We start from the raw sequence: 16208 nt of genomic DNA, 5'->3' as shown, positions 1-16208 counted from the left end.
GCACTCTCAGCAAGCCAGTATGTTCTTATTCCTACAGGGTGTTAACATTTAGCCTTGAAATGTGTCTGAGTGGCTCATAGTTTAATTGTTCTAATTTACACATTTAATTCTTTCAGAATTATTCATTTTAAATCTATGTCTCTAGGGCTGTCAGTCCTGTCTTTCCATTTAATGAATATACAATATTAATATAGCTGCAACTTTCTCTGCTCTCACAAGATTTAAACAGGTTATATAAGTGTGTATGTGTGTGAATTTCCTTTTATAAGCAGTTCAAAACCACTGCTATGGAGATCTGGCTAAATAATACACAATGTCATTTAGTGCGGAATGTAATCTATGCGTATGGGTAGAAGGCTGAAATTTTCTCAGGCTCTCACAAAAATAGTCATGCAGTAATTCACATGAACGTATGTATTTTTGGGCCTCTATCAGATATCCAAAATACTGCTTTGTGTCTAAGCTACAATCCATTCAAGCTTCCAATTTGTTTCTGGATAAATGTCAGGTTTCTGGTATGAATGTTTATAGGTTTGAAGCTCATTTTCCTTGTATATGCTCCAGCCAGATCCTGTCAGCATATCTCGGTCACCCTTTCAGTACAGGAAGCCATAAAAGCTTGTTTTATTTTGTGTAAAACAATACTTAGATCTCAAATGTGAACAGGTCAATGTTTTGGTTGCTATAAGCTGTACTGCACCCCAAAGCTTTTATTTATTTGTTTGTTTGGATTAGTTTGTTTATTTATTTTTAACAAACTAACCAAGAAATCCCTCCTGTGCTGGGTGGCTGTGATGGGGGCTAACACTAGCAACTTCTTCAGAGGCTGCTGGTCAGAAATGAGACTTAACTACACCAAATGTCAGCTGGTGACCTGGTTATGACAGGAAGATGTGAAGTTTTTTTCTTCAAACAAACTATAATACAGTTTTCCTTTCCCTGAGCAGTTCTTTCACTTTTGCTGGACTTAGAACTTAAAAGGCTGTGACCCAGCAAAGGCATTGCGTGAAAAGGGAAATTTCAAGAAGAAATAATTGTTTGAAGTTCACTCACTTTACACTTAGATTTAGAGCCTAAGGGTCACATAAAAATGGGATCGGGAAAAAGCTATGAAATACAAAGGAGCTGTAATACCACAAAGAAACCTAAATTAAGTCTCCATATCTGTTCTAAATTGAATCCATACGGCGAAAAGCTTGTTCACAATAGTAAAACAAACAAACAAACAAACAAAAAACCTATAAATGACAAGAAGGGGAATTTTCATCTGCTGAATAAAGCATCCTGTTTGTCAGTTGTCATCAGAGCCTCCTGAACAAAACACTAAGAAAAAATTTTTGCCTGAGATCTAATGTACTCAAAATCAGGAAGGATGTTTAAAAGCTACATTAGTGTGCCATTGGTATCAATGAAGAATGAGAAATGTATATTTATTTATTTATTTTCCTCCCCAGTCACTGTGTCCACAATCACAATGTACACCTCTGAAATTCAGGTCCCTAGACTAGTAGAGTTGCCTGCCCACGTTCTTCTTCAGCTGATGTTGACAACAAATGCCTTCCATGACCTGCTGGCAAAGCCATAAAAGAAAGAATATGCAACTCTTGTCAGATGCTGCATTTCCAAATCAGCTGGATGTTTCAGTATTTCACTAAGACTAATTTGCCTGCATAGTATCATCCTTAGAAAAGCCTGAGGACATTCTCTGAGACTCAGCTGCAACATGCTGGGGGGTTTAAAAGTTAATTTCTAAAAATGCTGTCATACAGCATGCATCATGTGCCCTTGGTCCTCAGCCAGGATTTGTCAAAGTCTGAAGCAGGCAGAGCAGCACCACCACAGATGTGTTCACCAAACTTATACAACAGACATGAGATCTGTCATCCTGATCACTTTTTACCTGTTGGAGATCATATCTGAGTTTTAAAAACAGCTTCCCTAAAGAGTTTTCTGGTTGGTTATGTGGTGTCTGCTGAAAACAACTGTGAGCACAACATCTTTCATATGTTGCTGATTTTTCTGGAATGTTCATTTTCTGTTTGCAGAAAATGTATGTCTACATGTTGTGCTGAAACATGAGGAGTACCCTGAATGAGCTTCAGTATTTCAAGTGTTGCTGTCAGTTTAGCTGTGTGTCTTATCTAAATACTGAGTGCAGAGCAGGCACCCCTATGCTGTTATGCCACACAGGTAATGCATAAGTACTGAGGAGGCTTTGGGAAACCTCAAATCATTTTACCTACAAAATATAGACATTGCTTATACTTGTTTCTCTTTAGGGGTGACAAGAACCCCACAGCTAACACTGTGCACTAAATAGAGGCAGGTAGCTATTTTTATCATTCACAATAACAATTATTTTACTTGCTGCAGTTCTGTAGAAGCTAAACTGGCTGCACACTCACTGAACTGTAATGAGAGTTGGCTGAAACAATGAAAGCTATAAGGTAGGAATACTAATTGATAATGTAAATGGGAACTGTGTTCAGTTATTCTGAAAGTAAAATTAATCAGAACTGTGAAAATTTTGGCAGAAAAAAACTATTATTTGTAACCAAATCTTTGATTATAAAAACAGAATTCACTGACATTTACCTTAGGAAGGTTTCTCAGTTCTAAGATAAAGCTTGTAGTATGGGCCAGATACACACACTTAAAAATTGGCAGAATAAAGCATACTCTGGTTGGAAGAAGTGATTTGAATTGGGAACTATTCCAAATGAGCACACTGACCACTGGTGAGATGGACAGGCTTTCTCCAGTTCTTGCAATTTCTGAAAGATTTCGCTTGAAATCTAATGAGAAGAGGGTCTGGTTTTACGCTTTAAATCTTTATGTGTTTCATTAAAAGGAATTGCTTATTCAGACGATATGTATGAAATTTGATATTACATATTTTTTAAAATTCTCTGAAGTTTTTCTGCCGTCAGAGGCTCAGAAATGTGCATGATTGTGTTGTATCATCAGAAAGTGCTTTCAGGATCACAGGTTCATTTCTGGAGATTAGATCAATACTGTTACCTCCATCTTGCCTCTTGTTCTTATGCAAGTATGTGTCAAAGTAAGCAAAGCATTTTTAATACCGATTTTGATGGTATTTATACTGAAGTCTTTGCTGTTTGTCCTTGTACAGAAGGATGGGTATTACTCTTCTGTCCCTGTAGGGCAACCATAGCAGAGCTCCCAAATCGAAGTGTGTCACTCGCTGCTGGATAGCCAGTCAGTCCCACTGATGTCTGCCAGACAGTCTCCTCTGATGTACTGACAGCAGGCCTGGAACTATACAGCCTACACTCCCCAACAGAAAGGGCAAAGCATACATAGAAATGATATTTATTTTCAACTCAGATCTGAACATACACCATCTCCAAGAGCAACTTGTGATGCAGAAAGAAAAAGAATTATTGTTTTTTTCACTCAATATATCACACAAAATTGATTTCAAGGGAGCACTAAATCATAGCTCCACGAGAGATACACACCAATATTAACTAATATATAGCTACCTATCTGTAAAAACCTAGCATTTATCTAGTCTCTCAGCAAGGAACTCCTCCTATCACAGGAGGCTGTTACCTTTGGCAGCTCTCAGGACTGTATCAGCACTTCTGTAAGAACATTTGCATTCATTCTGGAAGAAATGAACCATTTATTCTCGAAAAGGAGAAATATATTTTGGCATGTCCAGTGAAAATTGAAGTTACATAATCTGTTACAACACAGAAGTGAGACTGCCTCCAGGCACCAGTGAAACATGACCAGTAAATATACAAAACAGCATGCTGATAAGGCTATCTGTCATGGTCATGTATGCAGCAGCTGAAGAGAGAATACAGATGGTATTCACTTCTGTTTTATTTTACTGTAGCCAGGTAAAGAAATACACTTAATATTCTGTAGCATATTTTAAATAAACAGATGAATATTTCACTTATATTAGATTATGTCAAATATATTTGCCAATTACAGTGAAATGGCCAGAAATATAATTCATATAAATGCATATTAATTTCAAGTTATTATTCAAAGTATTCAGATTCCCATTCATCATGCAACTTCAATATTTTCGGAATATCTGAGGTTTTAGTATCCTCCTCAAAGTTTACTGAACTCAAGGAGATAATTGTGATCTCCAGAAAAGATCTGTGGTGGATATAAAAGGTTAATGATGTTCATAAAGCTGCATGCAGAACAAGAACAAGAAAGAAAAATCTAATGCAGCAACTTTTTTTTTTTTTTTTTGAAGAGTTTTAGCTTAGCTTTATTACCCTGTAATATTTTTTCTTCTTGTTGTTGAAAGGAAAAAAAAAAAAAAAAAAAAAAGTAGTTTTATCAAAGAATAAAGACTTCATGTGGAAAAGTAGATACCAGTTTTCACTATTTTTATAATTAGAGTACTCATCTTTGTGTAACTAAATCAAGAGATTACAAGGAACTGAGCGGTGAGACAATCCCTCACCCTTCAATTTTAGGAAGAGGGAGAAAATTATTGCTAGGGACACTAATTTGGCTTAGTGGTAAATTAATTCATGTTTAAAGGAAAAATGAAAATAATATCATAGCAGGATGAAGGGATTTTATAATGTCTGGCTAGCAATTTTGATATCTGAGCAAAATACAACCTATAGAAAAAAAGAGCTTGAATAAATGCTTAAAAACTTAAAACATGAACAATTTTTAATAACTGATTTCATTTAGAAATTTTGTGTATTTGATAGTGACAAAAGTACACTAATATTGCCTTACACTAATACTGTCTGGGGGTATCTGTCCAGGAGAAATGACTGCTGGGCTGCTTTGATGTCTCTCCATAGAGGTACATCTTCATTGTTCTGTCTCACCTCCTGCAACATGTTTTGGTTTATTTCCTTCTGCCAATCTGAAGATCTCAGAATAAGCTGAGGAGAAATGGAGAGCTGGGAACAGAAGCAGAATTATGCATAAAAGGAATTCCTACTGAAAACTCAGGGCATAGCATGCAGCCCTGCTACTTGCCTCACAGACAGCTTGTTAGATATAAAAAAGATAAAACTCATTTGAAGAATGGCTGTAGTCAACCATGCTCATATATAACACAGTACAAAGAGCTACTGAAAACAAGCCAAAACCTGTGTTTGTAGGGAGGACCTTGACATGACATTTTAATAAATGAATTGTCTATGTATAAAAAATAGACTTTCTTCAAGCATTTTAACTAAGAACCAAGGAAGCATATCATTCTTCTCAATGTATTAAGTGAAGGGTCTAATTATTAGCTATAGACATTTTATGATTTTTTTTTTCCACAATGATTGACAAATCCATATTTCTCCCAACCTGCAATGGGTTTCTGAATTGTATATGCAGGCAATTTAAGCCACTGGGTGGCTCTTGAACCTCACCCACGTATTATTTCTAGTCATGGCAAAGTGTTTTCTCTGACAGAACTATAAACTTTTAAGCTGGAGGATAGCTATCGCCTAGACAATAATATAAAGAATTTAAGAATTTTCTACTTGCTATGACTTATCAGATGGGAGCCCTAAGTTCATCATATCTCTAGGACAGTTTTTCTTTTTAAAAATTTGAATCTTCATGCACTTTTATACATAAATAATTTGTTTTTAAGAATACTACAGAAACAGACAGTTTTGTGCAAGACTATTGTCAAATTTCTCTCTAATCTGCTCTAGAGAACAGCAACAACAAATCAGTGGGCTCAAGGAGATGGAAAAAGTAACATTTCTCCTTGCTAAGGAAGCCAAATATTTTGTATGGGTGACATAAAGGTCTTTCCTAAGGATAAAAAAGTCTTCACAAGACAATCTGAGAATTCTACAAGGTATTTTATAAAGGCTTTTTACCTACTTTTTCGAACCTTTGCATGGTTGGCCTTTTTCTTTAATTAATCTCAGAATTTTTCATCCGTGTTTATTTAGTGTACTAAAGTTTATTTAGTGACAAAAGATAAATAAAAGATAGACAATGAGTCATCACGCAGAGGCAAAGATAAGTGATGACCACCTGTTCAAATTGCACTATGAACATTCAATAATGAGAGACTGCTGAATGATAGCATACTACATAAAAAAAAAAAAAAATAAAAAAAAAATCAACAGTTTGTTTGGTCCTTACATTAAGGTAGCAAGTATGAGCTGTAAAATCAGTACCCCTCTGTGTTCAGTAAGTAGTAAAGACTACTGTCTCTGTCCTAGTGTTTTGTATTAGTGAGACTCAGATCTGCAAGGGCTTGCATGACCCCAGGTGTGTTATGGGAAAGGACACTTGCTAAGAAGACCTTTCAATAATAGGTATTGGCTATCAGTAAAGCCCTAGGTATTACCTGTAATTTTATTACCCATAACACATATAAATTACCTGTAATAGGTATTGTAAGTACGTGTAACACTGCACTGGACATGCATGAGACATGCATTCTCATCAGTAATTTACCATTAAAAAGTCAATGTGATGATCTGGACAAGGCTCTGGTAAGGCCACACCTCAAATGATGCACTCAGGTTTTGTCCCCTCAGTACAAGAAGGACATCGAGGCCCTGGAATATGTCCAGAGAAGGGCTACGAAGCTGGTGAAGGGCCTGGAGCACAAGTCCTTTGAGGAGCAGCTGAGGGAACTGGGGTTGTTTAGTCTGGATTCTTCCACTGGGAGAATTCTTCCAGTCTTCTGTATTCTTCCAGTGTAGAGAACTGTAGAGTTGGGGACTAAGATGTATATTTACAACTGAACTTTGAAGAAACTGCAAAGGCTGCTACACTGCAAAACCTACACACACACACACAGAACAGAGCACTGTGTTAATGAATAATGGCTATCAAACTAAAAGGTAAATACTGATTCTCACAATCTCACCCCAAATGCTATTTTAACTTGTTCTGAGCAGAGGCCTCTCAGCCAAAAAGGAGACAAACAGGAAGGCGACTGGGAAATATAAAATTAACTGCCCAGAAGCAGGCACTAGAGACCAGCTGCTCTTTATTATTCAAGGAAATTCAGGTTTGTTGTAGTAAGAAGTAAAGATACTGACCTGCCAGACTCCACTACTGAACTACTGAAGCTAGCTCTGGAGAAATGAGGGAATGAGATGCAGACAGCTATAGAGCTTCAGTCACAGCCAGAGTACAAAGGGGCATTCAGCTTTAAATCAGATATCAGAAAAAAATAAAGCAAGGAGGTACAACTTCAGAATGGAAAGACTTCCTAGAAAGCTGTAAGAGGAGATCCGGTTTGTCATTAACAGCTTTACTACAAAATTGTTAAAGTTGAGCTGCCTACAAGAGACACTTCACACATTCAAGTGATGCAGTCAGTGTGAAGAGTAATGTGTTATGTCACTATTTCTCACCTCTTGTGCTCCATCATAAAGATAGCAGTTTGATGGAGAAATTGCAGCATTTTCAGCATAAGATTTAATTATTTAAAAGGTGCAAGAAATTATTATTTTTTTTCTATAATAAACAGTGAACAGGTGGAGCAGCATTCAGGAAAACACAGATCTGCTATTGCTGGCAAATTGCCCTTTTAGAGTTCTTATATAGCATCAACTCTAGAATATGAGGCTATTTTCAAGTCACCCAGGATACAAATCCAAACCACAGGCAATCAAGAAAACACTAGTGATAAGCTATTTAAAAATTCACATCAGAAGATTAAACCACCAGGAAAGGAAACACAAGGGAAAAGACTAGTCAACACATTAGCAAGAGGAAAATTGCAAAGACCATCAATGAATATGGGCTTATATTTGAGAGAAGTGTGCTATTCAAGGTGGAATACATTAGACTTTTTTTTTCCTCTAGAGGAATAGAAGAATAATAAGAAGGAGACTAACATCAGGGCTCGCAGAGATGCAAAGAAATGGAAGAGAAAACAGACTGTACTTCCCAAGGCAACTCCAATTATCAGAACTGTTTATGAGGAGAGGAATTAGATCTCCAAGATGGAAAGTATACTTGTCTTGGACAGCAATATAATCAGTATTGACAGTGATGAATGAATACAAATGATGTGCTGTGGGAATTACCAAAGAGAAATCAAACTACTTTTAATACGACACAATAGAAACCAAGAGGCATTTGTCACTGCAGTCAAACAAGTTTACCTCCAGACTGCTAAGGTCCTTCATGAGTTTAAACTCCTTGATTAAACTTCAAAGTTAACCACGTAAAACTTTTGCCTTCAAAGTAGAGTTTATAGAACTAAAGGTGTGCTTCTCTCCAGCAACCAGAGAGTGAATGGGTGGTGATCTGAAGAGACATAACATATGCTTCACTGTTTACTTTGTCTTACAATTCAAACCTTTGCAGTAAACCTGCACACAGTTTCCCTACCCAGCAAGCACTGACACATGTAATTTAAATTCTTAAAATATGTTCTGCTTTTGATTACAGCATACTTTAAACTCACTGTTATTGATAACCCAGCAACTGTATTCTTCGAAGATGAGGAGCTGGGTTCTGACAGTCAATCTAACAGTTAAATATGGCACATCTTTCTCTTAGCTTATCCCCAAAAAGTCTTTTGAAACAAATTTTTAAACATGTGGCATCTGCACATCCTCTAATTTTTTTGACATAAAGTAACCAGAATGGCATTGTCTTCCCATCCTTCCTTAATCCTTACAAGGGTTTTCTTCTTCAAGCAACAATATTTATCGCCATGGTAATCAAAACTATTATTTCTTCTACAATCCATATACATTCTTATGCTGCACTCGTATCAGTATTTTAGTACTGTGGCACTTATGTCCTTAAATCAGCCTGTATCAAATATTTGCCTTTTCATTATCTCTTCAAAGGGACAAGCATTCATTTTTCTTTTTTCTTCTCAGTTAATTATTCATGTTTTCTTATTTTGATAGAGAAGGGAATGAAAAGCCTGCAGTGGTCCCAAGATGTCTGGGAACAACATTCAATATTAAATCAGATCAATTCTGTTAGACGTTTTTCCAGAAGATATGCTAGTATAGTGAGGAGTTAATCCTGATTAAGTTCTACAGGTGAGGTTATACATAAAATTGTAGTGTTCTGCCATCATCTTACAATATAACAAACTATCAAAGTGACATACCAAGATTGCTGAACATATTTAACCCATCATATATCTCACCATGTTATATTCCAAGTTTTCTTCACTGTCTCAACAAATGCTGAATGCAATGAATATTTAAAACCAGTAAAAACTGTCCTCCTAAAGAAAAAGTAGGTGCAATAGAAGTCCTTAGCAGAAGAAGATAATGACAATGGAGTCATAAAAATACAGTTTAACACACAGTACAGTAAAATAAAGCTGAATTAATAATCAAAGCATGTCAAAGCTCATAATGCCATGCTTGATGTACCCCAGAATATGGTTAGCCCTTTTGGCTGCCAGGGCACTCATATTCAACTTGTCAACCAAAACCCCCAGATCACTTTCCATGGGTGTCCTCCATATTCTTCTAGGACTTCTCATCAGACTGATACAAGCAGATCAGCTATTTTAATGACTTATTAATTAGAGCTTAAACATGGACATGAGGACAGGTCTACCTGTTCTTGGTGACACTGAGGCTGTGAATCATCTGTTTGCACGTGAATGACCTGAATAGCCAAAAGACATCAGGAAAAAGAGTGCAGAGTGCAACCTCCTCACTTGAGTGGAAAGCTCAACTACTCCCATTTCACAGTGGAAGCCAGAAGAATTGTGTTGCAACATGGCTGCTATGCCTGACTCTCCTGACTATAAATTGAGTTTAAACCAACTGGTTCAGTGTTCAAGCACTATATCTAAAGTTAAGCAGACAAATACAACTGCTATTTTCAGAGCTCAAGTAGCCTGATAATAGATCATACTGTTTGTTCAATCCCACATGCCTTTCCCTTCTCTATAATTGTGTGCAGTTAGCATGATTTACTGAAAGGAGCTCTTCAGCTCTGTCTGAGCTCTCATACCCTGTAAACTAACTTTCTGAGAGGCACCCAAACCACTCTGGCTACCTTTCGTGATAAAAAAAAAAAAAATCAAACAAAATACAGGGTGGAAATTATGTTCTTAGCAGTTCAAGCAGCAGGAAAGAAAAAATACAAAACAAAACAACATCAAAAACAACCAACCAACTGAAAAAAAAAAAAAAAAAGAATGGATCTAGCAGCTCAGATATGTGTTAGAAACAGAATAGACAAGGAAGTACTTTTGGTGTAAGAAAGCATGAATTTACAATTCTGCACATTATAGAATGATGTTACACCTATAGAATAAATTATTAAAGATTCTACAACTTGATAAAATAATATCTTCCAGACATCTAAGCTGAATATACTGATATCCAGAAAATTCCCTCCTGAACATTTGTCAGTGAATAAACTGCAATTTACTTTGTTATATTGTATAAGTGTCTCTTTGCATAAACTTCCATTTAAAATGACTGAGAATGTCATTCTAGCAATTTACTACTCATTCCTCTTATGTATATTGCTATTTAACAGCTAATCATTTTTTAAGTTCATTTCACCTTTAACTTATCATTCTAATCCTAATATATTACAGTAGCAATGCTGCAGTCATTACTGCAAAGTATATTTTAATTAAAAAACCTGTTCACTGAACATTCATTGTGAAAGGTAATTAGGCTACTTCTTGGATCAGTGGACACAAGACTGCATGATGATATACTTCACCACATTTTTAAAATGATTTATACTATTAAGCATGCTTTGCACTTCTGAGTTCTTGAACAGTTTTCAGAGTTTTGTGGAAACGTGAAAAAAATGTATGTTCTTTATCCCTCATGGTGGAGGACTTTAAATGTTCTGTGCCAGATAAAGCTCAGAGGGGAAAGTTCTGCCACTGTTTTCTTTTCCATACCTGGTTAATGTAGTCATAATGTATTATGACTTCTTTTACAGTACAAACATTATGAAGAGGTTAAAAATTCCTTTGTTCATTCCAAGCTCACTCCATGTACCATATCCTGATCCAGTTAATGTAACTGCTTAAAATTCAGCATATATTTAAGAATGATTGCTACGTTCGGATGAGTTTTACTATTACCTCTATACTTCTGTATCGTAATTCCCACATTTGTAATTTTTTTTTTCTTTTTGGTGAATCTTTTCTCAGATGCAAGGCTGAAGAAATTTTCTTATGATGGCATAAAAGCCTTTAAAGAAAATATGAGAAAAAGGATTCAGTCACAATTATTTTGGTTCCTAAGATACAAGTACAACAACAATGACAACAACAACAAAAGTATGTTGTCTGTTTTAAAGATTGTTTGGGCATCTTCTCTTTACAGAAGTAGCATTAAAAAAATATATATTTCCAAATATTAACTTCAGCTCAGCCATACATGGCACAATATAATCATGAATCTATCTTATTATTTCAGCAGCAAATTATGCTTCCATAGCTAATGTTAAAAGCATAAATTCTCAAAGTCATAATTCTTTATTATTCTGCATTTATTTAGAATTGATGTCTATAAATAGAACTTATTGCTCTAGTTCCTTACAATTATTGGAGCTCCTCCCAGATACCTGCAAATAGTCAGCTATAGCTTTGGCTTGCTCTCAGTCTTACATAAAAATACAATGATTAGTATTTTTAAACTTAAGTGAGATTCTGATGTTGAAAAACATGAATATAGAGCATAGTTAATGCATGTCCAAGCACAGCGGTTTTCAAATGAATGAATGTTCTTTGCTTCTAGTAGAAATTAACGGGTTTACAAGTTGCTATTTCTATTAATGCTATTAGTTACAGCAGAGTAGCACAATACATTCTGAAGTCAAAAAGAAGAAAGAATATGTTAGAGTTGACATAAGGTCATGAGTGACTATTGAGGCCAAAGAAAGCTAGGATTATAGTGTCTCTTTGGAGAAGATTCTTTATACTTGAGCACCTCATGATTCTATACTCTTGGACTCTGGAGTTATAAAAAGTTGGGTTTTTAGTCACTTATTAACAAATTAAAAATCCCCTGTCCTACCACAAAGCCCAGTGGGAAAGAGTAAGTCATTTGTTAGTCCAAAGACAATTCAGTTCAAGAATCATTACTGACTAATCTTATCCATTTACTAAAAGAAGTTTTCTAAGCACATCATGGAAGGGAGGTGGCCTTTTAAAAAAGAAACTGTCATGGGTTGTGTTCTCATCACAACAGAAATTAGTATCAGCTGATAGTTTTTGTTGCTGGCTATATCCTATGTTTCCCATGAGATTTTGGAAAAGTTAAAGACATTGGTGATGCTTCCATCCCTCTGTATATGAGAGGAGAGGAGGAGGGTAGCCTAGAATGATCAAATCCACAGCAACGGTAGTAGACACAGTAATTGGTAATGGTAGAACTCAGCTTATGCTGAAGAGTGGAAAGAAAAGTGATAAATTGGACGTTTCTAGAAAGTATTGCTTGGAAACTAACACTTACAGCACAAATGTGGAAATGACAACACCTACATGTTCTGCGGAGGTGCTTATTACCATGCATGCCTCCCGAAGACTTTTAAAATAATATTAAGGATTTCAATTAAAATAAACATCTGAATGCAGTAGAGAAAGACAGGCAGGAAGAAACAGTGAATTGGTAGTCAAAACAGGAAAACCAGCAACCAGACCAGAATATTAGCTGTATGGAGGGAAAGAAAATTTTCTCCATTTTAACTTGTGTTCGGTTCTTGCTGCCAGGTTAGGGGGTCATGCAGTACTATGGAGAGATGGGGAACAAAGCAACAGATGTAATGCTTGTTTTAAACCAGGTTCTTCCAGACCTACCTTAAAACACAGGACTCAGAATAGCCCTCTGTATTGATTTTGATTCTTTGGCTGAAGGCTTATGTAGCCTCTGGAGAAACACAGAGATTGCATTAAACATAATTAAATGAAACATAGCAGAGAAAGTACTGCAGGAAGGTCCTGATCCAGAACTATGATAAACTAATTAAACTAATTAAGGTTGGAAACAATATTCATAATCTGATTATTACATTTTAAACTTGAAAGGGAAGACTGCATCATGGTGAAGGGAATGTAGCACCAATATTAGATGTAATAAGGTTCAAGGCAAACCCACCATATAGTCACATTACATCCAAACTTACCACCTGAGAGGCCATGGTATGTACTGAATTGTCTTTGTTAACTCCATATGTGACATACATATTTTCAATAAAAACACATGGTAATATTTGACACAGTAGGCCAAGATCCAAGGGTTAGCTTTTGCAGGCAGCCTGAACACATTTAGATTAGGTATGTGGAAGAAATTCTTTACTGTGAGGGTGTTGAGGCAGTGGAACAGGTTCCCCAGAGAAGCTGTGGATGCCCCATCCCTGGAAGTGTTCAAGGCCAGGCTGGATGGGGCTTTGGGCAGCGTGGTGTAGTGGGAGGTGTCCCTGCCCATGGTAGGAGGCTTGGAACTGGGTGATCCTTAAGGTCCCTTCCAATGCAAACCATTCTGTGGTTCAATGATTTGCAACCATGTTTTTTTTGTTTTTTTTTTTTTTTTCCCCAGTGTTGGAGGGGTGCTATTGTTTGGGGGTGGAGCATTTAATTCCCTGTGAGACCCGTCTGGTGGGTTCCACTCTTCGTCTGGCTGATTAGACTGACATAGGGTCTTAATTAACCACAAATTCATATTTTGCAAGTATACCCCAGAAGTTAGTCTGAAAACATGGATTTTCTAAGCAAAGTAAGAGACAATCTAATTCATTTTGCATGACCTGGTTCAAGGCTGAATTAAGTCCAGCTATTTATTCATTTCGAGTCACAATCTCCTGTGTCAGTTACAATAAGAAATTGCTTTCTCTTACTCAGACTGACAATAGCAGGCAAAACTCTTCCAACACCTAAGTGCCTGTAAGATCAGAGAAAGCCAGGATGATGGTGAGATGCTGACTGTCTTGCTGGAGAACAAAAAGCAAAACTTCCATTCCAAGCTGTGCCCCAGCTGGTAAAAATAAAAAATAAAAAAATGAGTAGTGGGTAATCACTGAGCACAACCTTGCATCACATCTAACAAAAACTGGAGTCTTGCTCAGGTTTCACCACAGCAAATTGGCATTTAATAAGAATTAGATAACAAATAGCTATTGTAGCAGCTAGTATTCTAATTTTCATTGCAGAAAAATTTTTTCTATGTCATTTGCCTAGTCTAAAAGAGTTCTGAGATTAAACAGATGATTTGAACTTAAAGCATCCTCTGCCAGCTACTGGAAAAGTCAAAACTTTACTAGATAAAGACTAGACTAACACAGCTTGTGGTGCTATTAACAGAAAGGAAAAATCAGACACCACCTTCAATTTTCACTAGGAAGTAAATTGTTCTGTTCAGTTAAACTTTAAATAAATGCTGATGAAACAAGTCACACTTTCCAAAGGTCTAAGTGGGAGGTTTTGCTTGCAGTCAACGTTATCAGTATCAGATTTTCAATTAAAAAAAAAAAAAGAAAAAAAGGAGTACTCAATTTCATTTTTCTGGAGGAGAAAAGACAATTAAAAATATTGGAAAACAAGCATAACACTTCCTTGTTTATTTCATCAAGTAGCACAAGTTTAGATGTTGAGGAAACCAAATAATCTAAATCAGGTATAGGCAAATTGCTAAATTCAATTGTGTTCAAGTTACAGTTTTGAGTAGCAGATGTACCCCTGGCCAAAATCAGCAGCTGTACAGGCACAATATTATAATCAGACAAATTCATACACATTATCTGCTCCTAACAGGCAAGAGTAGGCCCAGCCACACAGAAATGCACAGGACTGATTTACTTGAAACATGGATGGGTGAAAGTCATTCTTCCAGCAGGGCAAAGTCAATAGCAAGAGGTACATGGAGTAGTTTACATCATATTTTAGTCCCTTTCACCAGTTGTTAGTTGTTTGTCTGGCATGTTTCAATTCAACCCAAACCCAGGCAAATAAAGTAGGAGTCTAATATTCAAGCCACTATTTCACTATTATTATAACAAACTTATTTTAAGGCAGTATTTGGAAATTTTTCTTGAACTATAAAACTGAGTTTTTTGAAAGGTGTTGGTGTAATATATCAAAACTTTTTTGTTTTGTTTTGTTTTTGTTTTCCATCAAAACAGTGGCAACAGCAGCTACTTTTAAGGTTATCTCTGCATACATAAAACCCTTTTTTTTCCCCTATGTTGTAAGCAATGTCTACTTTTTATTGCACTGCTTACTGGTAGAAGTCAGGAAAATGAAATACCCAAATCAAGCACAGGAATACTATGACACACACACACACAAAAAAAAAAAAAGAAAAAAAAAAAGCACAACACAAACAAAAAAAAACACACACACAAGGAAAGCACTAATCTTCAGTATTTTAGTAGTATTAATATGATGCATTAAAGCCAAGTATTTGAAAGAGAGAGAGGGATTTCAGTTTTCCATTACTCTGTCTCAGGTACCCATCAATTTGCAAGCAAGTAATTCAGACTGCAAAACCAAGGTTTCCAGTGTGCCTGGGTCACACTGGATGGAAAGTGGGCTGTTGAGCAGCAGGCAACAGCTTCCCTGGCTCCTTATTCTTCCTCCATATGTTTAAGTATATGGAAGAAATGTTCACATTCCAGCTGTGCACTGATTTTAGGCTTGCTCTAATGATTTAGGATTTGATCTTCAATTGTTATAAACAAATGCTTTCCAGTGGAAGGTGACTTTCACCTGACAGCAATGAAACATTAACATAAAAGTTTTAAAAAATATATCATTACAATTTTTTGTGCTATTAACTTCATTTTAGGCAGAATAGATTTCACTGGCAATACAGACAACACCCAGGAAACATGTTTAAAATAAATCACGCTAAAAATCAAGTACAGTGTCTAAAATAAAGGTAAGTTCAACTCACATATTTTTCTCCATTAAATCCATGTTATTCCATCTTCCTAGTTTCTTAGTTTTACAACCAAGACATTCTTGGCATTGCAGAAAGGCCAGCATTTTTGTACTCCCTAGTGTTGCACAGAATCTGGCTGGGTACAGCAGAAGCAATATAGTTCAAAATTACACACTCATGCTTCCTAAGATTGAATTGTTTGATACCTCTGTGGGAGCATAAGCATTCATTTCTCTGAATTTATTGTAAGCCATCAGAAGTAGTATCTCAAGCACAAAAAACACCTTTCACATAGAATTAGTCCTTACACAAATAACTGCTACTAAGATCATATGGTAGTTTTATTATCATTGCAAATGGACAAAAATTGCATTTCAGAAA

This window comes from Aythya marila (genome assembly GCF_965140915.1).
Source record: "Aythya marila genome assembly, chromosome: 2".
NCBI classification, from domain to species: Eukaryota; Metazoa; Chordata; class Aves; order Anseriformes; family Anatidae; genus Aythya; species Aythya marila.
This window is presented reverse-complemented; position numbering follows the sequence as displayed.